The 8,793-nt window shown below is 50.5% G+C and overlaps 1 pseudogene; it reads left to right on the top strand.

Moving 5' to 3' along the window:
* The first annotated feature begins 6,452 nt into the window (after window positions 1-6,452).
* Window positions 6,453-7,466, top strand: LOC119459388 (uncharacterized; annotated as a pseudogene).
* The last annotated feature ends 1,327 nt before the right edge of the window (window positions 7,467-8,793 follow it).

Genomic DNA, 8,793 nt, shown 5'->3' with positions numbered 1-8,793 from the left:
TGGCTGCCGTTTTGACCACGTCCATCTTGATTTGGTGGGACCACTTCCTCACTCTCACGGCTGTCGCTACATTCTGACAATGATCGACCGCTTCACACGTTGGCCCGAAGCCGTGCCCATTCCGGACATCACTGCGGAAACGGTCGCCAAAGCCTTCGTTTCAGCATGGGTTTCCCGCTTCGGCTGCCCCAGCATCGTGACAACTGATCGCGGCCGGCAATTTGACTGCACACTTTTCACTTCACTCAACCGCCTGCTTGGCACTACGCACTGCCGTACCACTGCATATCATCCCTGTGCCAACGGCATGGTTGAGCGGCTCCATCGCCAGCTCAAGGCTGCACTCACTGCGCGCCTGGATCGAGAGCACTGGGTCGATCACCTTCCTATGGTGCTTCTCGGCCTACGTGCCGTCCTTCGTCGCGACCTTGGCTGTTCAGCGGCCGAACTCGTCTACGGTGCACCCCTGCGGCTTCCTGGAGACTTGTTCGTTTCTTCGCCCCCCTCGCCCCAGCCGCTACAGTACCTCCAACGCCTACAGGACTGCATTCAGCACCTGCGCCCCGTACCACCTCGGTCATCGGACCACAGCATCTTTGTCCACCCGGACCTTGAGTCCTCGTCCCACGTCTTCCTCCGACGAGACGCTATCAAGGCGCCTCTTACACCCTCCTACGACGGACCATACCGTGTCCTCCACAAGACGCAGAAGTCCGCCACCATCCTATTGAATGGCCGCGAAGAAGTCGTTTCGCTGGACCGCCTCAAACCAGCCTACGTCGAAACGCCTCCCAAGGAGCTCCCCGCGGATGTCGCTGGCGCACCCGTCGATATGCTCGACACCAAGACAGCCCCATCTCTGCCTCGTCGACGAGTACATTTCGCCGTTCCGTCTAGGCGGGGGGCCTTGTAGCGCCCACCGACGCTGCTAAGCGCGAACGCTAAGGTCAGCGTTCTCGGCCGGCGCCTTGGGGCCGGCTGCGACAGACGAGAAAAATAAAGTTGGGCGGCGCGTGCCAGCGGCGCAAGCACGGCACGCGCTAGTCCGTTCTGAAAGCCTGCTGAGCTGGTCCTCTTGTTCTGGCGCTCCGCTGCGACCCCTCGGTTCTCGACAAGTCCGTGGGCGTCCCCCGTGGTGTTAGTGAAGAAGAAGGATGGAGCCCTACGTTTCTGCGTCGATTATCGTCGCCTCAACAAGATCATGAAGAAGGACGTATACCCCCTCCCACGGATTGACGACGCCTTGGATCGACTCTACAACGCAAAGTATTTTTCGTCGATGGACCTCAAAACCGGCTACTGGCAAATCGAAGTCGACGAGAGGGACCGGGAGAAGACTGCCTTTATAACACCAGACGGACTGTTCGAGTTCAAGGTCATGCCCTTTGGTCTTTGCTCGGCACCTGCGACTTTCCAACGCGTCATGGATACAGTACTGGCAGGCTTGAAGTGGCAGACTTGCCTCGTCTATTTGGACGACGTCGTTGTGTTTGCCTCAAGCTTCGAAGAACACCTGCGGCGCCTTGAAACCGTTCTTCAAGCAATCAAGACCTCCGGACTCACGTTGAAGCCAGAAAAGTGCCGCTTCGCATATGAGGAGCTCTTGTTTTTGGGCCACGTCATCAACAAGTCTGGAGTGCGCCCCGACCCTCAGAAAACTGCGGCCATCTGCAACTTTCCTCCGCCCGCTGACAAGAAGGCAGTGCGTAGATTTCTTGGACTGTGCGCCTATTACAGGCGCTTCGTGAAGAATTTTTCACGGATCGCTGAGCCACTGACGTATCTCACGAAGGCCGACGTCGAGTTCAAGTGAGAGACGCCGCAAGTCGAAGCATTTGAAGAACTGAAGCGACGCCTGCAATCGCCGCCAATACTTGTGCATTTCGACGAAAATGCCGATACCGAAGTCCACACCGACGCAAGCAACGTAGGACTCGGCGCCGTGCTTGTGCAGAGGACTGACGGACTAGAAAGGGCTGTAAGTTACGCTAGCCGGTCGCTATCGAAGGCGGAAGCAAATTATTCCACAACAGAAAAGGAGTGCCTCGCCATCATCTGGGCTACATAAAAGTTTCGCCCCTACTTCTATGGCAGGCCCTTTAAAGTTGTGAGCGACCACCACGCCTTGTGTTGGCTAGCTAACTTGAAGGATCCTTCAGGTCGCCTCGCACGATGGAGCCTGAGACTACAAGCATTCGACATCACCGTCGTTTACAAATCCGGGCGAAAGCACGCTGACGCCGATTGTTTGTCTCGCGCCCCCGTCGAACCGCCGCCACAAGACGACCAGGATGACGACACTTTCTTGGGACCCATCAGTGCCGACGAATTCGCCGAACAACAGCGAGCCGACCCGGAACTAAGGAGCCTTGTAGACTACCTGGAAGGCAAGACCGTCATTGCGCCGAAAGCGTTCAGGCGAGGATTGGCGTCGTTCTTCTTGCAAAACGACATTCTCCTAAAGAACTTCTCGCCTCTCCGAGCCAACTACCTCCTCGTGGTACCCTCAGGATTGCGTCCAGAGGTTCTGCAAGCTCTCCATGACGACCCAACGGCTGGACATCTCGGTTTTTCCCGCACTCTCGCGAGGATACAAGAAAAATACTACTGGCCTCGCCTCTCTGCTGACGTCGCCCATTACGTAAGGACATGCCGAGACTGTCAGCGACCCAAAACACCGCCGACAAGGCAAGCCGGGCTTCTACAGCCGATCGAGCCACCTCGCCGACCGTTCCAGCAGATCGGGATGGACTTACTGGGGCCTTTTCCGACGTCGACGTCCGGGAATAAATGGATCATCAGCTACGGACTACCTCACCCGCTACGCCGAAACAAAAGCCTTGCCCAAAGGCACTGCCGACGAGGTAGCCCGATTCTTCGTTGAGAACATCCTCCTGCGTCACGATGCCCCGGAAGTCCTCATCAGCGACAGAGGTACGGCCTTCACGGCTGAACTAACTCAAGCCATCCTGCGATACAGCCAGACAAGCCATCGCCGCACCACCGCCTACCACCCGCAGACGAATGGCCTCACCGAGCGCCTAAATAAGACCATCGCCGACATGCTGGCAATGTACGTCGACGTCGAACACAAGACGTGGGATGCCATCCTTCCGTACGTGACCTTCGCATACAACACGGCCGTGCAAGAAACGACGCACATGGCGCCGTTCAACCTGGTCTACGGAAGGAACCCGGCAACGACGCTTGACCGGACGTCGCTGACGAAGAAAATCTCGACGTTGCCACCTATTTGCAGCGTGCCGAAGAAGGTCGACAGCTCGCCCGCCTGCGCATCAAGAACCAGCAGAGAACCGACAGCCGACGCTACAAGCCGCTTTCCGCCGATAACGTTTTAGCCGCTTTCCACCGGCTAAAACGTTATCGCTCGGCGCAGGACACGCCTGTATCGGAAGTTTCTAGAACGTTATCGATGCTTCTTTCCATTGCCTGTTTTCACCGACGCTTCTGTTATCTGATTGCATGACTGACGGGAATTGTCTAGAACTTTCTGGAAGACACGCGGGCATCAGGGATTAATCTAGAACCTTCGATGACTCAGGTATAAAAGCCGACGCGTTTCGCCGCTGATCAGATTTTCGACGATCGCCGACTGTGTTCGCCGCTATCGTGCCATAGAGAAAGAAATTCAACGAGAGGGGACACTCGGCAAAAACTGGCAACAGGAAACACGTCACCCTACGTCACGCTATACTTTTGACACCGAACGTTAGCTGCCGCGAGCGTCGAAAAAAAAAAGAAAGTGAACTTAAGTTAACAGGCATTTATTTATTTTTTTAATTCTTTGCCGCGAAAACTAAAACGTTTTGCGTATAAATGAACTTAAGCTTTGCGACTTATTTTCCTTGCCTTACCTAGCCACAGGTCAGTGACGCGCCAGATACATGCGTCATCCGCCAGACACTCCCCCGAAGCCAGCGAGGATGGCTGCGCGCGCGTTTGAGCGATCGCGCGCGGCGACCCGTCTGTCTCCTTTTTTTCTTTTTTAAATGTAACCTGGTTTATTGGGCTCTCGGCGTATTCTTGCGTTCCTTCTGCACTGGAACAAGACACCACTGCACTATTGGAATACGGCAAGGTGAGAAATCTTGTTTCACAGTCTACGACGCAATTAGGCTTACGGCACGGGACCGAGACTTAAGACTTTTCGCAGTTAGCGAAAAACAGCTCGGCCATCCTGGCGCAGTTAATTTGAGTTAATGAATCGTGCTGAGACATGTTTCCGACGCTTCCTATGGGACTATTGTAACTTATTTCGGTTTTTGAGCCACACTGGCCGCACAGGGCGCCGTGTCGCAGTTAGCGAGAACTCAGCGGTGGTGTGTAGTCTAGTTCATCTTGCTAGGGGAAGTTTGTGCCGCTTTCTCTGACGCCAGACATTACTGAAAAGTAATTCCGTTACTTTCTGGGGTACTTTTGAGGCACGCTGGCCGCACAGCGCGCTGTGACGCAGTTAGCGATAAGCAGCTCGGCAGTGGTGTTAAAGTTTGGCGTGTAATGAATCTTAGAGGGACAAGTCTGTGACGTTTTTTATAGCTCCGCAACAACATATATACCTTCTTTCGGTACTCACGCCTGTTGAAAACGCGATGGGCGATTGCCAAGAGTGATAACATGGTGTGTACTGCTGGCGCCGGCAGAATGCGCGAACGACGAACATATCAGAAACTTGTAATTCGAAAATTACGTCTTCTAAAGGACTGAAAAAGGGCATTGCACCCACGCATTTGTCTTGAGAGCCTGTTGCGTCCGTCTCTATGTATGTAGCGTACCGTCGCGTCGCCCGAGGCCAAGTTTTGGAAACGCGAAGTCGCTCGTGTATTTGTGCTGCCAAAGTGCAGGAAATAATTCCCGGAAATGGGGGAACGCTTGGAAATCAGATGTTTTCATATATGTTTGGGATGAGTCGGGTATTTTCTACGCCATGTATGTAAAAGCGAATTGCTTTTGTTTGTAATGCCGCCCATTCACCGCTTTCGCACGTTTCGCCTCTACACGCAGTATTCCTATGTCTAAATACCAAAATGACTCATGCTTGTAACATGCTGTTACTTGCTTGCAAATGTAACATGCTTGTAATTTACTGTATTTTTCAGCTGGTGCCGTCCGGTGGAGCTTCATACAGGAACTACTGCCTTATCTGCTGGTGTCACAACGTTGGATGAACGCACAAAAAGCGCGGAACGAGCTTTTATATAGAGCAAAATAAATATTTCCTCATTGCACAAAAGGGAGTGCGTCTACTTTGTGAAATTGCACGTGGCACAGATTCGATGGGACTTTACGAGATCGTTCGCAATCATTTTTACTAAATAATAAACCGATTCTGCACGAAGAGAAAAAAAAAGAAAAAAAAAGGGAGGGAGGGGGGTGGGGGGCGCAGCCGGCGTGCTAGCTTCCGTTCAAAATGCGCGCGCTCAAAACCGACACCGGAAGTGATCGACACCGACCGCTTGGCACGCTGCAGTCAATTCGGCCGCTGGGCCCTACGGGAGTGTCCCCTCTTGTTGAATTCCTTTCTCTATGGTTGTGCTTTGAGTGTAGCTTGCTTTTGTGGGCACAGGTTCGCCCAATAAACAACCAGTTTCGTCATACACAGTTTTGCGACTGTTTTCTCTACCGTCACTACTACGTGACAATACGATACAATAAGCGATTGATGGCGTTCATTCCCTCGACAAGAACTGGTGTTCGTCATTCTGTCAGTCGTCATGACTGATAAATGGTGTCAGAAGAGGTATCTCCTTGAAATATCGCATCGGCAGTGAGCACTTCGGAAACGCCATGGATAGCGTCAAGCCACCGGAGCCGCTACACATAAGCGGAGACGATGGAAAAGCACAAGCGTGCCGACGTTTATTTCGTGATAACTTTCCCTCCCAACGGCAATATTCCTTTCACACTAACCTTCTCGCCCAACATGGCTGTATATACGATACAATAAACGATTGCTGGCGTTCGTTCCCTCGACAAGAACTGGCGTTCGTCATTCTGTCAGTAGTCATGACTGATACATGGTGCCAGAAGTGGTATCTCCTTGAAATATCGCATTGGCAGTGAGCACTTCCGAAACGCCATGGATAGCGTCAAGCCACCGGAGTCGCTACGCATGCTGGAGTGGGCAAGAGAGCAACGTAGGCAGCATGGCTAACGCTTGGCCCGTTTGCGCTTCGCAGGTTTTCCTGCCATCCTTCCTGATGCTGTGCCTGCCTCCTGCTCAGACGGCAATCAACGTTTCTGTAACTCTGGAACGCCTGGACTACACCGAAGAATGTTACGCTTTCCCGGGTATTATCCGGGATGTTTGCCCAGCACCGCAGCTCGCTATCTGCAGGGAATACTCATCGACCCTGGCATCAGTCCCTGAGGCTACCTTTATCTACTAGCCGCACGCTCGTCACTTCAGTGGGGAAGAGAGCAACGTAGGCAGCATGGCTCACGCTTGGCCCGTTTGCGCTTCGCAGGTGTGTAAACGATATTCTTGATATGCTAAAAAAAGCGACAACCCGTACTTGCTGTTGCTCCCTTGCCCACAAGTATTTTGTGAAATTGCCTGTGACTGTTTTTCGTTAATGTTTCTGCTACTATGCTCCGGTGATGTGGAAACAAATCCCGGGCCTGACACTCGCTCGACATCATTGCTTTCCTTGGAAGACTTGCCCGATGATCCCGCAGAACAAATGCGGGTTCCTTTTCATTTACTGAAAGATCTGCATACTCGTTCTGTGCAATCAGCAAAAAGTCAGGCCAAGCTGTCAGCCGACATAAAAGCCATAAAAAGCAGTCAGAAAAGTATCGAAACGAAGATTGGCAACATTCACGAGAGATTGGATGAACTCGAAGAAAAAACTAAGTCGTTCGACAATATGTCTGAAGAACTTAATGGAGTACGCCATACACTGGAAGGTGCTACCGCCCGGCATGACTCTTTGGAAGCTCGTCTAGACGACTTAGAAGATAGGTCGCGTCGCGACAACTTAATTTTCCCAGGTATACCTGACTCTCCTGAATCGAGGGAGCAGTCTGAAGCACGTGTCAAATCTGCTCTTCTTTGTGTTGCAGATAATTTGCCCGATAATGCTATCGATCGTGCGCATCGTATCGGACCTTTCGTCCCCAACAAGTGCCGCCCCATTGCTGTGAAGTTTTCAAACTATAAAGTTAAACGAAAAGTTTTGAGTACACGTAAAAAGCTAAAGGAAAATGGCATCACTATGAGCGAAGATTTTTCACCCGCAACGCGTCGTATACGCTCGAAACTTGCTGATTTTGCCAAAAATCAATCGGTAGCGCATCCCTATCAGCTTAGGTACAAAACGCTTGTCTTGAATAAAAAGCATTACGTGTACACTTCAGAAAGAGACAGCGTCACTGAACGTAAGCAATTTGCATCATCTGATAACCGCCGTACAAAAACCAACGCAACTAAAGGTACGCCAAGCTAGAGGTGCGCGAGGAGATGTGGGCAGGATCAGTTACGCACTTCTGTACTCTTTACTAATGTTCGAAGTCTGTCCAATAAGCGTGACCTTTTTAAACTATGCTATTGATGCTTGCAATGCACACATGCTCGTATTGACAGAAACCTGGCTTCGGCCAGAAGTAATGGAAAAGAACCTTTTTCGTCAGTTAACCAATTTTCTGTATATCGCTGTGATCGAGAGTCGCGGATCGGCGGTGGTGTATTGCTCGCCATCTCGAAAGAACTCCCATCGTACCGCATTCACATTCCAAGTAAGTTGGAAACCATTTGGGTTGTCACTGAATTTCCCAAGCAAAAAATAATCATTGGCGTCTGTTACCGCCCCCCTGCTCACAATTCCATTTTTGTTAACGAACTACACGACGTGATCAATTCTGTGGTGTGTCAATTCCCGAGGTCACCGCTTTTCTTAATGGGTGATTTTAACATCCCTAATGTCTTATGGGATTGTGAGCCACCTGTGTTGAATCCTCCTTCACTCGCAAGAGATTTTTTGGATATGTGCGCTGTATTTTCTTTAACACAATTGATAACGAAACCAACTAGAATCGCAGAATCAACAGCTAACATTATTGATCCCGTATTAGCAACACACCCTGAACGTCAATCACCTGCCCGGTATAAGTGACCACTCCATTCTATCCTTTCGCATTAACATTTCACGTCCAAAATGCAAAAACAGAAACAACATTATCAAAGACTATAAAAATGCGAATTTCGAACTAATCAACCAGGAACTTTCCACTTTTCTTGACGTTTTTCTCGATGGTTTTGAAGAGCGAACGGTACAATCAAATTGGGATTTATTTTTATTTAAGGTCAAGGAATTAACAAATAAATACATACCTACTCGTACGATAATTGCAAATGCTGATGCACCATGGTACAACCGCTACATAAAACGCTTGTCGAATAAGAAAAAACGCACATACCGCTCGGCAATACAGTCCACTGATGAAAGGTCGCTGGGCAGCCTACAAACAAGCTTCCGCCGTGTACATAGCAGCCATAGAGAATGCTAACGATAATTTTCTAAACAACACGTTACCTTTAATGCTCACATCCGATCCCAAAAAGTTCTGGCACGTGTTTCATGCTAAAAGTGATAGCGCAGTCAGTCTTGTTGATTCTGCAGGGAATACTCTACCTGATGCGCAGTGTGCCCGTGTGTTAAATGAAGTCTTTGTCCGCAACTTTTATACAACGACTCAAACAATGCTTCCTCATGTTAAACCTTTAGGATCTATAGTAATGTCTCCCATTATAATTGACTACAATGGCGTGGTCAA

This window comes from Dermacentor silvarum, chromosome 7 (genome assembly GCF_013339745.2).
Source record: "Dermacentor silvarum isolate Dsil-2018 chromosome 7, BIME_Dsil_1.4, whole genome shotgun sequence".
Taxonomy (NCBI): Eukaryota; Metazoa; Arthropoda; class Arachnida; order Ixodida; family Ixodidae; genus Dermacentor; species Dermacentor silvarum.
The sequence above is the reverse complement of the archived record's forward strand: the minus strand, read 5'-3'. Positions and strand labels throughout refer to the sequence as shown.